The 20278-nt window shown below is 43.7% G+C and overlaps 1 protein-coding gene across 1 annotated transcript in view; it reads right to left on the reverse strand.

Annotated features, from left to right (window-relative positions):
* Positions 1–20278, reverse strand: part of BACH2 (BTB domain and CNC homolog 2) — a 183029-nt gene that overhangs the window by 122200 nt on the left and 40551 nt on the right. Inside the window, exon 2 of the mRNA XM_058020269.1 lies at positions 17721–17807. The gene's annotated coding sequence lies outside the window, so the exon portion shown is untranslated. The remainder of the gene's footprint in view (positions 1–17720; positions 17808–20278) is intronic.

Genomic DNA, 20278 nt, shown 5'->3' on the forward strand with positions numbered 1-20278 from the left:
CCGAGGGACAGTGGCAGCGGCCTGCCCGCACGCTCCGCAAGGCAACCGGGCCCAGCCCGGCCGCAGGCCGCAGAGCTCCATCCTGGCTGCTGGATGGACAAACAAAGGAGTTACCTGCTGTTAGTCCCCTGGAGAGGGCTAAAGGCAACAAGTTCTTGACACAGAGCCCGTGAGGACACTTGCTCAAATATCCTGCCTCAAGTGCTGCTCGGGGGCTGCGCCTGAGGCTGTGACAAAACCCAGGGCAACTCAGGCTGAGGGGGTCCCGGTCCATACACAGCATTGTGATCCCAGGGGGCACCTCTGACAGCATCCCGAGCTGGGCTCCCAGGAGCTGTAAACCTAAACATGGCATTTTCCCCAGGCAGGCAGTTTATTCTGGCTACTTTGCTTGAAGCTGTTTGCACCCATCCCTCCATCAGCAAATGCAGGGGCTGGTTTACAGCCCCTGTCCTGAGAACTGCATCTCCACAGGGCTGCATGTGTGCACCACAGTTTAAGCACTTTGGGACCGCTCACAGTGAAATGCATAAAATGCTAATGTATTACTAGACTCCTACAATATTTTTAAATAGCATCTCTGGTATATAGAACTATTTTACAAGCAAGTCAGTGTTCCATGACACCAAAGATTTTTATTTTATCTTTTAAAGTTTAAATATCAGTGAAAAGTGGGTGTTGATAGGATCTGCCAGCAGCACAAACAAAATGTACGAATCCAGACTAGAAATGAAATGATCTCTCCACAACAGGGAAAGTAAGGCAGCACAACAGAAAAATATTCCACAACACACAGCACCTTGAAAGTATTGAACAAGCAAGTAGAACAAAGATTTCAAAGCACATTTGGACATGTGCTTCTTCAAGCAACATGTCAAAACCACTACCTTCTCCTCCCCTTCTTCTTGACAGATGGTCTGACTGGGCCCAAGGCCACACCACCAAGCTGTGATCTTGGCAAAACCCACAAGGTAAATAAGGCTGGGCACAAAGTACAACTGGATGGGAGGCATGTGAGTGCTGAAGGATGAGATCCTGGTGATTCAGGCAGCAGCACAAGCTCATCTGAAACAATGCTCCGGCACAGTGCCAAGAGTGCTCTAGAGGTAAACACTACTTAGCGAGGGCTGTATCCATCTCCAGTTGAGGAGCTGTTTAAAAGGTTAAACACTTCAAGTTTCCTGGGCAAATCCCAACTATCCGCATTTTATTTCAAGCTACTACAAAAAAAAAAAAAACAAACCACACCAAAATCTCAACAATTATTGATTTTTGTTTTCTCCTGTGCTGCTAGAGTGGTGTGAAGATGCAAGAAAACATTACCATGCTGTTTTGCAAGACAGGATGTGCTTCGTGTGTTCCAAACCATCTCTATATGGGCTTTGTAAGATCAGCTGATTCCCTCTGAGCAAAAAACCACCGAGGAGATGCCAAGTCACATTGTTTAGGCAATTTTTTTTTGTTAATTGTTGTGCAATGGAACCATCTGCCTGAGTACCAATCAATAATCAAAGCCAACCACGGCCAGATGAAAAATCCCTCTGCTTCTGCAGGTTTGAATGTCAAATTACCAGTACCATTCAAATTCTGATTTGTTTTTAACTTCTGATCAAAGCTAACATAGCTGGGAAGACAATGCTTTCCACACTCCACCTTCCCCCCTCCTCACTGCTCTGAAATCATCTGTCTCAAAGCCAGAAGACTAAATGGAGAGTAGGGCAAGTTCAAAACAGGGAGGGTTGCTGGGAGTCTACTGCCAATTCCACTCTGCAGTCACAGCTTGCTCCCACAGCTCCATTAGCTGCCTGCAATCAAGGGCGGACGACTCAGCCCTGCTCGCTGTCCAGGTTTAATAGGTTCAGCTAGTTAATGAGCAATGGCTAGATTGCATTCCAAGACTTCACAACATTTGTAAAGCAATTAAGTGTACACTTTTTGGGCCCCTCCAAGAGAACTGCCTTGCTTGGCTGAGAGGATAACTGGAAGGCACAATTTTCAAAACAGAATAGTTTGACACAATGGGAAACTGTCAGAAAATTCACCTTCTCAAAGTATCATGCTGAATGCATCGTTCCTTTTCCACAAACCTCTCAAGAGCTCACTTACCTGTACACCCCTGGATTACAGATTGCTCTTGCTAAATGAAACCAAGAGCTTTAAGCCAGCTGGAGGCTGGAAGCATCTCAGTGCATGTTCAGTGCTGACAAAGCAGGCTAAGGAGCCATTGAGTCAACAAAGCAGATCTTTAATCTGAAAGCCACTGCAAAGGTAGGGGTACTTTTCACATGTATACTTTTTACACATATTCCCACCAGAGAACTGGAAGGCTCCTTGCAAATAACAGCACATTTATACCTAGATTTACAAAGCTCAGAAGCTAAGTGACTTGAGCCCTCAGGCATTCCTCACAAAAGCAAGACCATGTCCTTAGAGAACGAAGCTACCTCAGAAGGCAGAACTGGGGGAAAAGCAAACATTTCTATTTGACTCACACATGCATTCACCCCCTGCACTCTAGCACTACTGTTCTAACATATGTACTGCTGCAGTGCCCCTCCTGCATGATTGTGTGTTTTTAAACTCTCACATCCAAGGCAAAGATCCTTTCGTTTGTTACAGGGAGGCAACTTCTCTGGCAGTACAGAGGATCCTCAGCCTTAAATGGCTGATTCACAGTTGGGCCAAAGTTGGATCTTCCAGGGACTCTGAAAGGACAACTTCTACAGCTGCAGGCTGTCTTTCCCATGCTCTTCAGCTGAACCTGAGGGAGAAATGAGTCCTGCTGGCAAGGACCTGTCTAAAAGATATGCTACTTCTACGTTACACCAAGTGTTGTGAGCCATGACCACTAAGCAAGTTAGCAGATGGCAGCCACACTGAGAGAGCATCCTCCTCTTCACGTGTGAGACTTACAAAAGTCTGGATACTTACTGGTTTATAACATCTTTACTAAAAAGGAAAGAAAAACAAGAAAATCTCCAAACACTCAAGGTCCCTTCACAATCCATTTCTGCAAAATCAGAAATCAGATTCCATTTCTCTGAGCACATCCACTATCTAAACTGGAGATAAGTTTCAGGAGTAAAAAATCCCCCCCTTACTCATTCACCAAAACAACTCTTCGCTGAACTTTAAAAAAGACTTCTGCAACAACACAAGACTGGTCTTTTTACTTAAAAGGCAAAACCTTGGTATGGAAAAGAAGCACAGCTGAAGTGTTATATAATTTTTTTCTTCTATTATTCTCCATTTCCTTTGCACATGCCAGTCAAAACTATAAAATACTTGTGGGAGAAATGCAGAAGGCACGGTTTCACATTCCAGAAGATCCATTTCCATGTGCTGCATACGAGCCAGTCGACCACCCAGGAAAGCCAGGCAAACACACTTTGGCCCACCAGTGCTGCAGTTGCTGACGAGCAGCCCTTCTCTATCAGGGCTTTGCCCTGTATTCCCTATGAGAAAGAAGCATCAAGCCTGGGGCTGCATCACCTCTAAATCTGCCCTGAAACAGTACTGACAAGCGGACCAGCACTTTCTCCTCTTGAGAAGTGGTGCTACGTGCTAAATATTTTTAATAAACTGGCCACAAAAAAGGAAATAAAAAAGGACAGAAGGCTGTCATACTATCACCTACTTATTTGTCAAATCCTTCCATCCCATCCCTTTGCCCTCCATCATAGCACTTTCAGTTCAGTTTTGTTAGAGAAATGAGAGCAAGGTTGAGTCATATGTAGTCTTGAGAAAAGGTATGACCAGCTATTTTCTCTCCCTAAGAACCCTGGACAATGTTACTTTCTTTTCATACATCAATCACAGAAAGGATTGGTAACTGTTTCAGAGTCACTAAAAATTAATCAGTCCCTGAGAGGCCAAGCTGGTTGAGAAACTGCTGGCAGGAGCAACAGAAGTAGGCATGACTTGCCTTTAACAAAGCAGAAGGCATTTGGTTTTAGTTAAAGGGGTAAAGGGTACTAAAACTCGGCCAAGTATTTATTTATTGGACCAGAGTGCCTGCAGCAAGAGAGGAGGGTGAGATGGTGTAAAGTTTTTGTAATTCCAACCTTGGAAGAGAGGCAATTGAACTCTGGTTTCACTGTTGGAATAAGACAGCACTGAAAATCTTTGGTATGTGCTGTAGAAATGATGATTTATAGAAGCAATAGGGTGTCAGTGTGTGTGTAAAACCAAAAAAGATCTAAAAGCTCTAAAAGCCCTAAAGCTTTCCCAAGACAATACCTTTTCTTTAACCTGCTGGCCATAACTTTCTGCCAGTTCAAGACAGTTGGGAGCATGAGGAAGCAATAAGCCACCAGTGAGATTGCTGCTTTGCAGAATGATGCTTTCAGTTCAGCAGTGGGGAATGCTGACTGGGCATCACTGAAGCATAGCCTTGGATCTCTGCAGCGTTAAACAAATAAATTAAATAAAAGTTACAAGTATTAATGGAGCTTTATGCAGTCCTGACCCAATGTCCACTCAATGGTATGGCTTCTTGATAATACTTCAGTACGGGCTAATATGTGCTAGCTGTGAATTTTTTGGCCTTCAGTGATGTCCCCCCACTTGGTGTGAGAGTAACACAACAGGGGTGGGCAATGAGAGACCCCCAACTCTGGATTCATTTCAACTCTGGTGGACACAACTGATTTTTGGTTCATGGCAAAGCACGAAAAACATGGAGGTCCATCTGAGGATGCTGCAGAGACTCATTGGATGTGTGGCAGAGAGCAAGAAAAACAATGAAGAGGAAAAGTGGGATAACTATGCAGTCCTTAGCTGGGACTGTCAGGCAACAGTTAATGCTGAGGAATCTTGCAATTCTGTTTATGTTCTTTCAGCACAAGCAGGTGTTGGGAAGCCCAGGATGGGAGGGGCATGCAGATAAAAAAAAGAAAGAGGAACCACTTTTTTTTTTGTTGTGTGCGTGATCTATTCAGATGAATCTTTTTTACCGACAGGCTCTCTTCCTGGAATCAGCACGGATGCCCAAGTGACACTTCTGTGGCTCTCTGATAAACACACAGTGTACCTCAAATGTCTAGGTTATGCTGCCTGTTTGTAGTGGAGGCTTTGATGGGAGTTCTGGGGTTATTAAGTAATTTTTAACAGAGACATTATTAAAACCTTCCAGCTTTTTAAAATTTAGATTTATCTTGTTGAAGTTTTTTTTATTTTCATACTATTATAGTCACGTGCTGTAACGCTTACCATCTGAAAAGTGAGACCGAAAGGACACATATCCATTGACACACATCTCATTTCTTCCCTTGACACTCTGAATACAACTGTGCACACGGCGTTTACAGTGACAAATTTTGTACAGAGGAATGCTCTAACCTGCAGATTTCCCTCCAACTGCTGCTGCTCCTCGTCCAGTGCCACAGCCACCTCTCTCCCTTTTGCTGCAGCCTTTTGTTACTGAACGTCAGTGTGACTGGCTGACACGGTAAGTGTGGCTGACATTATGCCACTGCTCTAAAGGAAACAGGCAGAGGGCAAAGCAAAAAAAACAAAAAAACCCCAAAAAAACAAAAAAACAAACAACCAAAACCAACAACACCCAACCCAAAACCTCTACCCATCTTAGACAAAAGAAATCAGGCTCAAAGACCTATGACCAACCTCCCTCTTCCCAGTTATAAAGAAGGTCCTTGCACTGCAATAGCCATGGCATTTCAATCAACTCCTATACTGGGAAAATGGGTGCACTTCTGCCTGCCCCAATACATGTCCTGGAGTGCTTCAGTTCCCAGACATTAAAGGCAAAGGTGGACTGGTGAGGGGAAGGGGAAGGAACAGGAAATAAAATGGTTAAAAGCAAAGAAACAAGCCAACACGAACAAAATAAAAATAAACCACCAAAAATGCAACCCAGCATCAGACAGGAGATAAAGCCTGGCCTGTGATTCAGCAGATTCAAATGCTCAGAAGTACAACAGCCTGTGTGCACTACTAAAAAACAGCAGCAGTCCATTACAGTATGGATTTGCAGCACTTTGTCAGCACTAATGATGTTACCTCATTAAAAGAGATAAATGCCTTACTGTACTACCAAAAGCATCTGCTCCTTCCTTCTCACCTGTTCTCCATCAGGGCGATCAGCAGCAGTGCAGTGAAAAGAAATCAAAATACAACACTAAACTCACTTAGAGCCACTTGCTAAAGTTGCTTTGTGTTGTTCTAATGTCAACGTTTTGATGTCATTTTTTAATGGGGTTATGCTATGCTTCCTACCAGGTACCTCTTCTCTTGACACTAAATCAGCATAACAAAGAAAACAAAGCCCTGTGAACCACCACGGCCCACCAGCTTTCAAAGGACTTCTAAAAAAATAAACTAATGTCTACTTCAAATAATTCATTCACTGTTGAATAAAATGATGCAACTTCAACCACAGCAGGTGAATTAGGTAAGGGGGTGACAATGACTTCTTCTGCTAACACCCTCTGACACACGCTCAACACAACAATCAATTTCTTCCAACAGATTCCCCTCTACATGCAAAGGTAGCAGTTTACAATAATGAATGTTTTATGCGTTATTCCTTTGTGTATAGGGTCTCCCAAGTACACATTATTGAAGTCTATTAAACTCTCTATTTAGCAGAATTACCAATGTGCCTTTGGGGAAATTATTACAATGAAGCTGTACTGGTATTTAAACTCCAGTTGTTTAACAATCTTTTCCTAATCACCAATCCAGGTATCAACATTAAAGTGCAGTCAGACTTCTTTCAGTGCAGCATAAACCTGTCTATGAGCTGCTTATGGAAATTCATTTAAAAGAATGAGTATTTCAACTTGGCATGTTTTTCATAATTAGCCTCATACGGCTTGTGATTTAAAATAATAGGAACTCCTTCCTGATCCTCTTCACCAAGCAGAGCCCTCTACAGTTAAACCTGGTTACAGAACCAATAAACTATTTGCAGCCACAGTGTTTCTGTCAGCATACTAATATCCGCAAGATACCAGCCCATACAAGGAAAATTTGGCCAAGAAGGTCCCATTCTTTAGAAATGGCTTTTCTGTGAGAAAAAACCTGTCCTGGGTGCAAGGGATGGAGCAGCCCAAAAGCTGCCTAAACGCAGTGCGTGCCCAGGTCCCTCCTCTGGTCCAGATACAACTCAGAGCGTTGGGCAAAGCCACAACAGAGCAGTTACGAACTGGTTTTTGTGCCCCTCAGACCATTTCCCCTGTTCATTTTGCACAACACAGCTTTGGCTAGCTACTCTCTAAATGTGCTTGGTTTTGTGGCAATGAGTCAAACTTGGTTCTAAATTTGTAATGTGTGTCTGTACCTGCCGTGACAAGAACAAATATTTTTCCAATGGGAAGAGTCTCACATTCTCAGGGGAAGAGGAAGTAAACTTCACCCTTCTAGAAATCACAGAATTCAGCTTCCTGGGGTGGGGTAGAAGAGACCACCTTTCGGGTTTCCTCCATGACCTTCAATAAATCACCGTGTTCCTGCCCTCATTTTTCATCAGTATGAAGTGCTCAGGTTCTATCTATGGGGCAGTCAGGCTCTCCAGCAAACACAAAAGATATCTTGTTCTTGCTAGTATGTTACACTAACAGCTTTACAGCTTCAACCCCAGTTCAATGTTCAGTCAACCTTCAATGAAAAAATCAGCATTAATTTATTGAAAAAACACTGAGAACAATCTTACAAAACCAGTGGTCACAGAAACGGAATATAAGTAATAGAGCTGAGCAAAAGGGCTTGCCATCTTATGAACATCTTATGAAGACATCTTCATTTATGAAGAAGCAAAATTTAGGCCATAATACATGCATGTTTTGATATGCCAGAATTCAAATTTTGTGTCAAAATACAGATAAAGGGAGGACTAAAGCCATCACTGGAAGTGTGTATGTATACTAAAGATTCTTCTGACAAGTATGAGTCATATACTATGGGCTCTTCTTGGCTCTAAGGCAGGGCTGCACAGTGAAGTTGCTTCCACCAGGACCAGAAGTCCTTCAGGGAACAATCCTCAGGAAAAAAGCACAGCAAACAGGTGGGCATATTTTAGCCATGCACTAATTTCCCTATAAATCAATGGACAAAAGCTCTTCCTTTCTCCAGTTACAAACCCAGAGCCAAATCACCTTCTCTGTTTTACAATCTCATTGACATTGCTTAAGTTACACATGCACCAGAGCAGATTTTGTCCTTGGGGGCACTGGGAGACCAAACCTCCCATAAATAAGAAAGGAAACAATCTGTTCACCTTCACTGAAGTGGGATAAGGAATGTCCATTTCACCTAAAGAAGGAGACATATGTCTAAGAGACAAATGGGAAATGCCACTAATTTCACTTCAGCTTGCCTCACCATTAGGAAAGACTTTTATGTACTCAAAAAGTTTTTCAGGCATTTAAGGCTATTTTATGCAACAGCAGATCAGAAGCCCTGAAGTCTATTAGCTGTTGGCTTAGAGAAGTTGCTGGTGTCTACTTCACTATCATCCATCCTGTTTGATAGGGGGGGAATCAAGGGTGCACTCCATTGCCTGAATTTGTCAGTCCCTTTTCCTATTGCTTACCTCTTTACCTCAACACTGTTTTCACAACCATGAGGTGAAATGCTTCTGCTGAGCTGTACAAAGTCCAACCCTGTCTTTAGCTTAGTTTGCTGATGACTGGCTTTACCCCACCAAGCAGATTATGGTCAGCTTCATCAGCACCACCACTGGCACAAGAGGGAATGGGGCAAGTCCTGGCCAAGGACAAGGTAGGAAGAGAAAGACAATGAGTGGTTGTAACTGGGACTGGCATAGGCTGCCACAAAACCTCTGGTCCCTGACGTGTGCCAGAAGACATCGTACAAAAACACGACAAGTACACGTTGTGGCATTTAACACGGGGACATTGCAATATCCAATGTTCCTGTCTTGTTATGGCATTGTGTTGATCACAGCAGAGGACAGACCTCACAAAAGCACCTGGCAATACAATGCCACGTTTATTCCACAGTACTGGGCATAGATCATCATTTGTTACGATGGCCAGGTGGACCAGCAGCCACCCCAGCCAAACTGTCACTTTGTCTCTCCTGCCACCTACTGTACTGAAAACCAAAATATGTGTCACCAACTCACATGTATTTCCACTTGTGTTTGGAAATACTAACCTTTAGTTCTCATAGAAACGCCACTGCATGCATATGGGAACTCCCTGCTATCATCACTCCTTCAGCAATGCTATCCAGTGTTTCCTGTTGAAGGCTAACTCCAGCACTTGGAGCTCTACTTAATTCACTAATGCTTCAGGGTTAAAATTAGCATTAAATACTAAAAATTCTCCAGAGTTTAGAGTGCAAACCCCTCTCTCCTTTTGCCCCACAGAGAATTAATCACAGAAGATTTATTTTAAACGGTGAACAGGCTATGATACCCCACAAACCTCTGCCCCTTAATTTTCTGTTATGTCCAATGACAACACTCACTGGGGGCAAAACCCAGCAGAAAAGTAACTTCCCATTGAGCGTGTGATTGTCAGCCTGTGCGCAGGGGTGAAACTCCTGCTGCACTTGAGCTGCACAACCAAATGAGCGTCACCCAAGAACAGACCTGCCCCGTGCAAGAGTCTGTTTCAGACCGTGGTTTACCCTTGTCCTTTTAACCTCTCGCTCTCACGAAGCCATCGGAGCAGGTCTGGCTGTGCCACCCGTGCCCTCAGCAGTGCAGTGCCACCCACGGCGTCCTCCCACGCAGTCCCACTGCCGACGGCGTCACTGCTGCAAAAAGGGCTGCACTGATGCTTGTGTCCAAGCAGGGCATCCCAGGAGGAGAATTCTTTATTCATAACTGTCTGGGTTCTGCCATCCTTCTGGACACCGTTAACCGCAGTGAACAGCACGGAGAAGGGCAGCAATGAGTCTGAGCTGGTCCAAGCCCACCACAAGGGCTTCAAATCCATTCATGGTACTAGTATGTGGAAACCAATTAGCAATCAACTCAAAACCAAATAGACAGATATCCCATGTTAATTATCCCATGCCATTCTCCCAGAATGCACAACAAGTTTATTTTTCAGTATTTTATTGTTAATTTTTAAAAGTATTCAAATAGAAAACAACAAGCTGAATTTTGTAATAGAAATCTCATTACTTTGTAGTAAGAAGCTACCTTGTGGGTGCTGGTTTATTTTCCCATGTATGGTATTCCCTTTTACCTACTCAACAGCTTGGGACTTTATGACAGCAGTTATCTTTGATCCAAGGACTATTGTGATGAGGGAGGAAGGCATCCAACACTTGCATGATCCAGTAAGCAATCAAATGTATTTATTTGTGCTGTGACCACAGTAATCAAGAGGTATTAAAATGTGGAACGGAGGATCAGTTAAGTGCATTTTAAATCTGATTTTTCCCTGGTTGTGGTTAGGAAATTGTTGACTAGCAGGACTCTTTAGGGTCTTTACAGGCTGCAATTAGTGAAGCAGATACAGAAGATAAATTGCTCCGCTCCTGCAAAAGCAAGTCTTATTTTTGCAAGTAAGAGTGGGCCTTTCATCTTGGCACTTAAAATTTGATCAAGTGAGAAAAAAACATTAATATAATTCCACTCAGTCCCAGATAAACTTCTCTGAAAAATGAGGACATTTCTTCTCCTTAAACAAATCCAACAAGGCTATAACTAAAAATATTTTTGTAACACACAGAGTTCAGTATGAACACTGGAAAACAATTGGCAAGAGCAATTGGAATGTCTAATCCCAGCTATTTAGCCACCAAAATGCTTCAAGAGCTGTGATACATCCACTTAAAAGCCAAATATGGCTCACAAATAGCTATTAAACATGAATGAACTTATCAAGAAACAACAGTATGTTCCCATTAATTGTACAAAAGCTGCAAAGAGGTTAAAAAAAAAGACATTTCTACAGCATCTGATCAGAAGTGACTTTCACTGACACCAATTTAATTTATAACAAAATCAGGGCAATAAACTAAAGGATCACATTAGCAGTTAGTAATGCTACAGGAGCTATCAGTGAAAAGCTAATGAAATGAACAGAGCCTTAAAACAACTTTGTATTTTTTAACACAGACTTGAAAACCAGACACTGCAAAGGCACTGTCAGAGGGTGCTTGAGCATACTCGCTAGCAACTTTCAGACAACTTTTAAGGTTCCCTAAGGAGGCTCCAAGGAAATTCAAGAAGGCAATTTTGTACACAAATGCTATCTAGATTGATGTATCACTTAACAAACCTTCACCTTAAACCAAAACTTTAATCTCCAAAAGAACTTTTACCTCCACTGTGCTTGATCACATGGAAGGCAAAGAGATTTAAGCTTGTTTGGTCTATGGTCGATGGAGACTTTCTAACAGAAATGGAAACTGGATGCTAAGCAGGTAACAAGCTGCTCCCAGAGTTTCCCTTGCTTTGAGCAGAGTGAAGCCACTGGGAGATTTCGGAGCAGATCCTACAAACAAGCTGTTAAGAAAAGCCGCTATCCAGAAGGCTCAACAGGAGGAAAAAGGAAGCAGGGAAATCGCAGTTAATGGGATCTGGCTGCATCCAGAAAACAGCTAGGTTTCAAATACATTACAAACAGTCCTGCACTTCACTGCTGCATCAATTCATTGCTGGATGAGAGAAAATTTACTTAGATTGAACTGTTTAGAATAAATCTTGTCTCTCCCCTGAAATGTCCTTTGGATGAACACACGACAAAGAGGAAATTGCCACCACCACACTATAACTTCTATAATTTTCTGTTAGGGGGAAGGAAGGCTAGGGATTTATTTATTTTGAGGTTATTTCCTAAGTCCCATAAATGGACGCTTGGGCCATTCACCTTAGATATCACTGCACAGTACTATAAAGTTTGCCTAAGTTTTCCAAGGGAGAGAATCACTATCCTGTCCCATCGAAAGGATAACGTGACATCAAACATAGAGGGTTACCTCTCTCCTAGCATCTCTCTCCTTGTCACAACATAAGGAAGTTGAGCCACCTTCAGCAGGACGTTCTCAGTGCCTCCCTTCCCAAGCCTTGGTGTGGACATCCTGCTCATCCTCCAACGTAGGAGAAAGAGACTTAGTAGTTTAAAGCAACTAATTGAAAGAAAAATTGCCATAGACAATGTCCTCTACCTTCGCAAACTGATGCCAACCACAAGACATGATTCAACACGTATGAACTCCATACTCATCCCTCCCAGATCCCAAAGGAGGCAGCGCCACAGTACGTGCCAGGAGGGAAGAGGCCAGCAGCAGCAGAGAAATTTCTAGTCTAATCATGAGACAGACAGAAGAATGGAAATGATAGGAGAAGTGAGATAAAAGAATTAGGGGGCTGATAGCATCAACACACTTTAAGAAGAAGGAGAGGAAGTTGAGCGGCTGTGAAAGAGGGGGAAGGAAGAGCAAGGCTGATTTTCCCGATAGACAGGTCATAAACAGTTCCCGAAACCTGCCTAGTCGGGCTGCTTGTCTGACGTACAGATGCAAAAAGCAACACATGTGGCATCTTTGAAGCGGAAAAAGGAGACGTTGAGGACTGGGGCACTCCGTAGGGGGAATGAAAGACCTACCAGTCTTCTAAGTGCCATAAATAGAGACGAAGCTAGAGCTTTCAACCAATAATGAATGTGAATAGTTTAAAATAGTTTAGAATGGTCACTAAGACAAAAATCTTAAAAACTAGCTCTTCACAAATGCATTTTCTTCTGGAAATCCCACACCCACTGCTGAGAGATTAGCTTTACAAAGTGAGAATTTAACTGGAATTGCAGCTCTGGGTAACAACAGGAAATGTTGCTCACAGCAACAGAAAATGTAGGATGATTAGGTTTTTGGGGAAAAAGGGAAAGAAAGTTACAGTAACTATGCAAACAGAATAAATAACAGTGCTGTCCTTCTCCAGAACCTTTCCAAGGATCTCAGAGCAATCGACAGCCATTCCCTATTAAAGGCTGCTCTGCTACGGCCACAGCTTACTGCACCATCTAGGTCCCAAGCCTGGCTGCACTGCTCATCTTCACAGCTCTGTCCCTCCGCTGATCCTCACACCAGACATCAGCTGATGGGGGGTTTGTGCCCTGCAGGACCCCAGCTGGGCCTTGGGATGCTGCCAAGAGCTCCTTGTACATAAGTAACGAGGTGGCCTCATCAAGGGACAGACAAGACAAAAGGTTTCCACCGAGTGAGAAAGCTCCAAGCCCAGAAGGGAAGGCCCTCCCCACGCTGACCGTGCTGTGCTCAGCGGCTCAGCCCAGCAGAGCACGGGCTGGGAAAGCCTGCCGTCTTTCGGACAAAAGTGTAAAAAAGCAGCAGGAGGAGAAAAAGGGAAAGACAAGGTCAAGTTAGAGGGAGGCAAGCTCCAGACAAACCCTTCCCTCCCCAGAGGAAAGCACCTCAACAGACATTGCTGTGGAGTCAGCAATGCAGAAGATACTACTCAGCAGGAGAACACGTCATGTTAAAATACAAATCGTTGTTTACATGCTCCCCCAATTTCCTTAGCTGTTGCTGAGAATTTTAGGAAATACTTTGCATTGGACTTGTTTTATTGCATGTTTCCCACCAATTTCCAGTTCTAGTTTCTACTTCTATTCTTAATTTTTAATCACCACTGGGACAAAACAGTAACGTTTAGATACTGGCTTGCTAAGAAAACTGGAGTAACTGGGAGTTATATTAACAATACTTAAATACAGTCTATTTAAAGGTTTGAACGCATCTTGTTAGAACACTGCATAAATTAACCCAACCTAATTCTCTAGGATGTAACAAGATCTGAAAAGCTCCAAGTTTCATGTTCTCTCTTACCACCCACTTAAAAAACCAAAACCCAACATGCTGGGGTTAGCTTAGGTTGCAAACGAAAACAAAATTCACATTCAACTGAATAAATGCAATTTACTCCTTGGTGCAACAAAGATGATGCCACAACCAGCTCAAAACCAAAGCAAGAAGAGGTTCTCTCCCACCCCCTCTATGCATACCCCCCTCATTTTTGCTGTTAATGATGCCCCCCCAGCCTGACTGCTCAGGATCCCTAACTGCTCGCTCCATCCCTCCCCACTGTCTGAAACCATCCCTGGATGGAGCAAAGCGTGCCCTGCTGCTGCTGGGCTCGCAGTCTCCCCTGCACTGGCGGCCAGACAAAGCAAACTCCAGTTGCATCACGGAGCAAACTCATTTTCCAGCAACCTCCCAGCCCGGAGTTTACCGCTACCGTAATCCGGTGCTGTCAACAACGCCGCCTTTGTTGCGCGCCCGTGTGCGCCGCTCGCGTTGTTGTTTTGCGTGTTTTATTATTTCTTTTTTATTGTTATTATTTATTTTAAGGAGAATTTTTGTTTTAAATGAGTAATCTGTTTTCGAAAGATTTCTCCTCCGTGCTGACTCCACCCTGTACTGTAAACGAGACATTACCTTATACAAAAATGAATCTGCTGCATTCCTCTGTCTAGCTGCCTCGCAGCACATTTCCTACGCTCACAGCAGCCCCGGCAGTGCATGCTCTCCCACCCCTTCCCCCCCACCTTTTTCTCTTTTTTCTTTCCCTTTTTTTTTTTTTCCTTTTCACTGCCTCGCTGTGTTTTTGTGTAAATGATCTCACATGACTCAACAAATCCATCTGCCTGGAGCAGGCCAAGTTTGGAGCCTTCCCAGGAGGGAGGAGAAGAATTGCTTTGTGGAAAGGACCTGGAGCTTTGCCCTTTCTCTGGCTCAAATTACCCGCCTGTCAGGCCTGACGGATTTGGCTAAAAATAAAAGGAAGCGGGCCGTGAAAAGGAGATGAATGAGCTCAGCAGTTCCTTAGATAACATGGGGTCTGGTGTCGCCCAAAGATCCCAGAGCAGGAACTTCGGATGCCGGACATGTAAGTCTGGTGCTGCAGCCTCAGTGAACTCGGCTGCTTGAGGACCAAAAAAAAAAAAAAAAAAAAAAAAAGGCACAAAAAAAGGCAAAACTAACCATACGCTGTTGGAAATAAATGCCTTAAAGACACTCAGAGCAGGAAAACTGCCTGCTGTAGATTTGGGCTTGTAAATGGGGAGATTACTGGGGTTTCCAGAGGGGAAAGAGGGTGTGGGGGGTGTGGCAGGGGGCCGTACGTGATGTCAGCCTCCCGCCCTGACCAGGGAGCCTCTGCATCCTTCCTGCAAATGCCTGCCCAGCGCCCGCAGCGGGTATTAAGCACTTAGTTTGGCAATGTAATGACACACTGCAACAATCTGTAATGCGAGGCAGTCAGCAAAGCCCTGGCTCGAAAAGCTCTTTCTCCTAACCATTAACCATATGTTTGGCTCCGCCGCCGCCCAAGCGAGCGGGTGTTCCAGCGCACCATCTGGTTTCTATCCACACAAGCAACTGCAAAGCACAGAGTATTTCCCTCTGGAGCTGTGTCTTCCTCCCTGGCCCCTGGTCTCCACCCGGCTCCCCACTCCTCTGCTCCCCATCTTCCTCCTTCCACCCCTTTCCAGCAGCAACTTCACCTTCCTGTCCCACTAATGGCTCGGAGCAGTGGAGACCACAACCACCCCACCAAAGGTGCAGCAGAAGAGCTGTCTCGTGCTGCCCTCCGTGATCTCACACGCCTACACACGTGTGTGAGCACACACACTCAGAGGGACTGCATCCCCCATCACCGATGCATCACATTAAAACACCAGTGTGCTCTCGAGTGGCCCAGGAGCCGCTGCAGTGCCCATCACGTCTCGCTCACGCACACATGCGCACAGCGAGCGCTCAGTTTGGATTACATCAACTCCGTGCCGACACTGCAAAAGGACTTCAAGGATGTACCTAACAACAGGAGGACCAACAGCAGTTTTATCTCCTGTTCTCATGCAGGGCTTTCTATGGACATCAGGTGTTGGTCCCCATCCCACCAAAATAAGAACGCTCTGGGGGGACAAAAAAGAAGTACAAAAGGAAAAAGAGAAAGATAAATGGAATGAGAGTGTGCTGAAGAAAAAGGAATGAAAATATTTACTTTTCCTGTGATAACTAAACAAGCTCTTTCTGAAACGATAAAAAAAGCTTTCAAGTGTTGTATTTTAGGAGGCCTTGTACCATATGTTTGTTTTACGACTTTATGAATTCTAACTACTATTTATGTTTTTAAAGCACTTCCATCATTCCGTTTGTTTCTGAAGTACCTATGGGACATCAGCAGTAATTTTCCCCTCAGGCTGGCCAATTTAAGATTAATCATGACCTATTGCAAGAAAGTATTCAGGGATGCAAGCAATAGGATATTCAGCAAATCCAACACTTGCTCCTTTAAAGTAAGTTTATATTCTGCAATGAGTCACACATACTGTGTTTATCCAAGTTACCAGTGCTACAAGGGAAAAAAAAAAGCCCATTACATTTGCAAATACATACAAATCACAGCTGTAAGCACCCAACTGCTTACACCAGGACTTGTTTCTATGACTGGATATTGATTTTTTTAAATGATGTGTCATTATACCAATGTTGATACAGCAACTAGCTTCCTGGAATATGCAATTTAATACTAAAAAAAGCTGGTTTTAGGAAATATCAAATCCACACCCATTCATATGCTTTTTAAATGTCCTTCTTGGTCATGACTACAGCAATGCAAAGCCACAACTGCTTTTTTCCTCACCTTGCACCTAACGAAGAAAATGCACTTGCCAGTTAGAAACAGCTCAGTCTAAAGCAATAAAAGCTTTGCTGATCTCAATAAAATACTGCAGAACTTCTTCAACAACTTCTTCAACTGTTGCTAGAAACCTACATTGGAAAAGATGATGCATATTTTTCAAACTTCCTCCGTATGAGAAATCAGTGAAAGAAAAAGCACACCGTAGGCCCTTATCCTAGAATCAAACAGGCGTGGGGAAAACCATATGCTTGTGAAAAGCCTGATGACTTCACTAGGATTGCCTAAGAAGATTGAGGATAGGATCTGCTCCCAATTACAAATGTGGAGTGCAATTAGCACTGTATACTCCCCCTGCCTTCATTCTGCACTCCCCTTCAGTGAGGGAAATAATTAAAATGATTTAAACTATAAGAGATGCATTTTAGCTAGGAATTTACTTTTCCTACAAAAGGGGATTTAAATATGTTAAAGTCCATTAATTCAAGATAATATGTTGCAAACATTAGTATGCTTAAATATCACACATTAGGTTTCCTACAACCATGCAATGAGAAATTGTCTTCACACACAGAAAACAATCGGCAGTCGTTCTCTAAAGCAGTAAAGGTCTAGGTGTGGGTCTTTCGGCAGATAATGATCTGCTCTGATCCAGAAATCCTTTTAAAGGGGGAATTCAAGGGAAATATTTGCAGATTCAGGGTTCTGCAGTCTGAAGGGACTGCTGATCATTTGACCTTCCTCCATGAAACAGGCATGGAGCTTCCCCGCCTACATCGACGAAGATGTAAGAGGTCGAAGGAGAGAATCTCCTAGGGTTAAAAAAAGCCTGTAAAAAACCCCAACAAAACAAAAAACCCAGTCTCAGATACAACAGCCTGACACAAAGCAGGAAGCTACTGCAGCCCCAGCATCACTCCCCAGCACTGTGGGATTACCCACACCCTCTCTCCTCTGGTCTGAATGAATTAACAGCCAGCTACTGGGGCTTGTTATACCTTCCTCTTCTCCTTGTCACCTTCCTCTACTCCTCAGCCCCTGAACAAAGGGCCACTGGCAGCCTGAAACCCAGCCAGTTTTTAAAGCATAATAAAAAGTGGTGTCACATTATTACCTGAACCCACTGAGTCCTCCTGCCAACAACGATGTTTATGCAATCACATTTTTCTGTTTTTAAAAACTTCTCTCTTGCCTCATTGCTCTGTATGAAAAACAAAACAAAAGAGATAATTGATTAACTAAAAGCAATTATCTATTATTTGCATTATAGCAGTTTTGCAGTAGATATTCAGGTCTTTTGTTTTCTGCCTCATCTCATAAAAATATTAAACAAGAAAAAGTTTTTTCCCCAAAATGACTCATCGATCAAACAGAAGCAACAGATACCAGTTTGGAGAAGCAGATGAGATACCACAGCCCTCCACTTGTAGAGCTACACAGAAGAACACAACTCTCCTATGTCCAAATCCTCTGCCCTCTTCCCAGGCCATCCTGCCTGGCAGCACCGGGACCAATGCCAAGCAGACAGTGCCACCAAAAGCAGAAATACAGAGGGAGAGAAAGCTCATTAAATTTCTTTCAGTATCAACAGCAAATACATGCCACTAATAACCACAGCAGTGATGTAAAAATAAATAAAACTTGCAAAATTGCACAGACAGTAGATTACTTAATCATAAAGTTTCTCCATACTCTGTACCTACAACATGATTTAAGTAGTGATTCCACTTAAAATTCTCAAAAGGGTCTTTTAGTCTGTGTTTACTCCTTGCTTCCCGTATTAGTAGCTTTAAGCTTTAGTGTCAAATTCTCCTGCCAATATACTTCATAGAAGACATTTAAATAAGGAAGAAAAAAGCCCATATGGTAGAAATCCAGCTGAAGACACAACCTCAGTCCCCCACCCACAACCTCTCTGAATGGACAGAAGACACATGCTCAGTAAAGGAAACTGGATTTTCAGTACTGGAAATGCCATTAGTATTTCATTGCTTTCTCTGAAAAAAGAGATGCAACTCAACCATGTGTTCATGGTCCCTTGCCTACCTTCACAAGGGCATACACAATTAAACCCAGACAGAGAGCACAGGCTGGGGGACATGGCTGCCATACCCTTCCTGCATTTCAGGGCTCAGGCTTTTGGCATACTCTACCCATTGTTGACATGGATGACTGACAGAAAGTTTTGCTGCAAGATTTTGGTCACAGCAGTGTGACTGAGACATTCTCAAAAAATCAGCTGGAAAGACAAAATTCTCGCAATCTCTGGAACAGAGTTTAAACCTGGGTTTGGCCTGATGCCACACAACACAATGAGCACAGTCTAGTGCAGGGCAGAGCAGAACAGAAGTGACCATTGCCTCTGGCATCTGCTGCCAATGAGGGCAGGGCCCCCTCCCAAGCAAGGAGGCTCTCCTGATCCAGGTGACCTCCCCACTGCATCCTGGAGTCATCTATGCTCAAAACAGATCTGGGCCAGAGGATGGCAGGGAAAAACATGTCAGAACAAGAAAATTCATTTAATGGGGACAGAAAATTGGAGGGTTGGATGGGGAGAGAGCAAGAACTGGGGTTAGGCATGGAGAACTAACTGCCTGCTGGCTGTACAGCTGCAGCACTGCTGAAGAACCACGTCCAAGACTGTATTATGCCAGAGCACAATGCCATTTGTTTGCTTCCTGCAAAGTCTTGGTGCACCACAGGTATGTTGAAGAGAGAAGGCTGATGAGTTCAAGCACTCACCCCTGAGGAGGGAGGGAAATGTGGCAGGCGAGCGCTGCGTGCTGCAGCTGCCTTCACTCTTGGCACAGGGGATGTACCTGAGCTGTGCACCAGGCTTCAGGGCAAGAGTGCATGACAACTCTAACAGCTGTTGGCAGCAAGGATGGCAGCCACCCTGACACTCCCTGCCACCCTCTCAGCATCCAGGCAGACGAGCTGTGCCTTGGAGAGCTGCCACGCAGCTCCAGTGAACCTCCACACCAGTCATTTAAACTCAGTATCCCTCAAGTGGCCATTAACAGTGAATTCCTAACCAACCTGAAAACCTGGCTTCTCTCAACTAAATGTAATGAACAGTCACAGCAGAAGGGAACTGTATTTCCAGTACACGAAACACTAGGGAGTATAGAGACATCTCAGCAGCAAGGCTGTAACATCCTCAGGATCCTTTGTCCTCTTAAGTCTCTTCCTGCAAAGTGGGGCTTCCCAAATCATCTGTCAAATCCTGAAGCCTGACACTGGTAAATGGAGTAAGATAGTGAGGAAATTACAAACTTCTTCAGTAGGCTTTGAGTACCATGCCATAAATAAAAATATGGGCCAAATATGGGACAGCAGGGAAAAAAACAAGATGCTGAATAGGGAGTTTGCCCAGGGTTTGCAGCTACAGCTGGCAGCAGGCAGGCGACTTGCAGAAAGAGAAGAGTGTGATGAAATACTCAAAAACTGTCCATGCATTTACAAGATTTGCACAAATCCATTTTATACCAGAGTGTCACTCTGAACTTACAGACTCATAGAATGCTTTGGGTCAGAAGGGACCTTAAAGATCAGCTGTAATATTGCAATGTATTTATGTATGAAAATAAAATTACCAGTAAATAGCTGAAACTTCCTTGGATATTATGCTACCTTAGACATTAATAGCTTATAGCAGAGCACAGGTCCACA

The sequence above is a fragment of the Melospiza georgiana genome, chromosome 3 (assembly GCF_028018845.1).
Source record: "Melospiza georgiana isolate bMelGeo1 chromosome 3, bMelGeo1.pri, whole genome shotgun sequence".
Classification (NCBI taxonomy): Eukaryota; Metazoa; Chordata; class Aves; order Passeriformes; family Passerellidae; genus Melospiza; species Melospiza georgiana.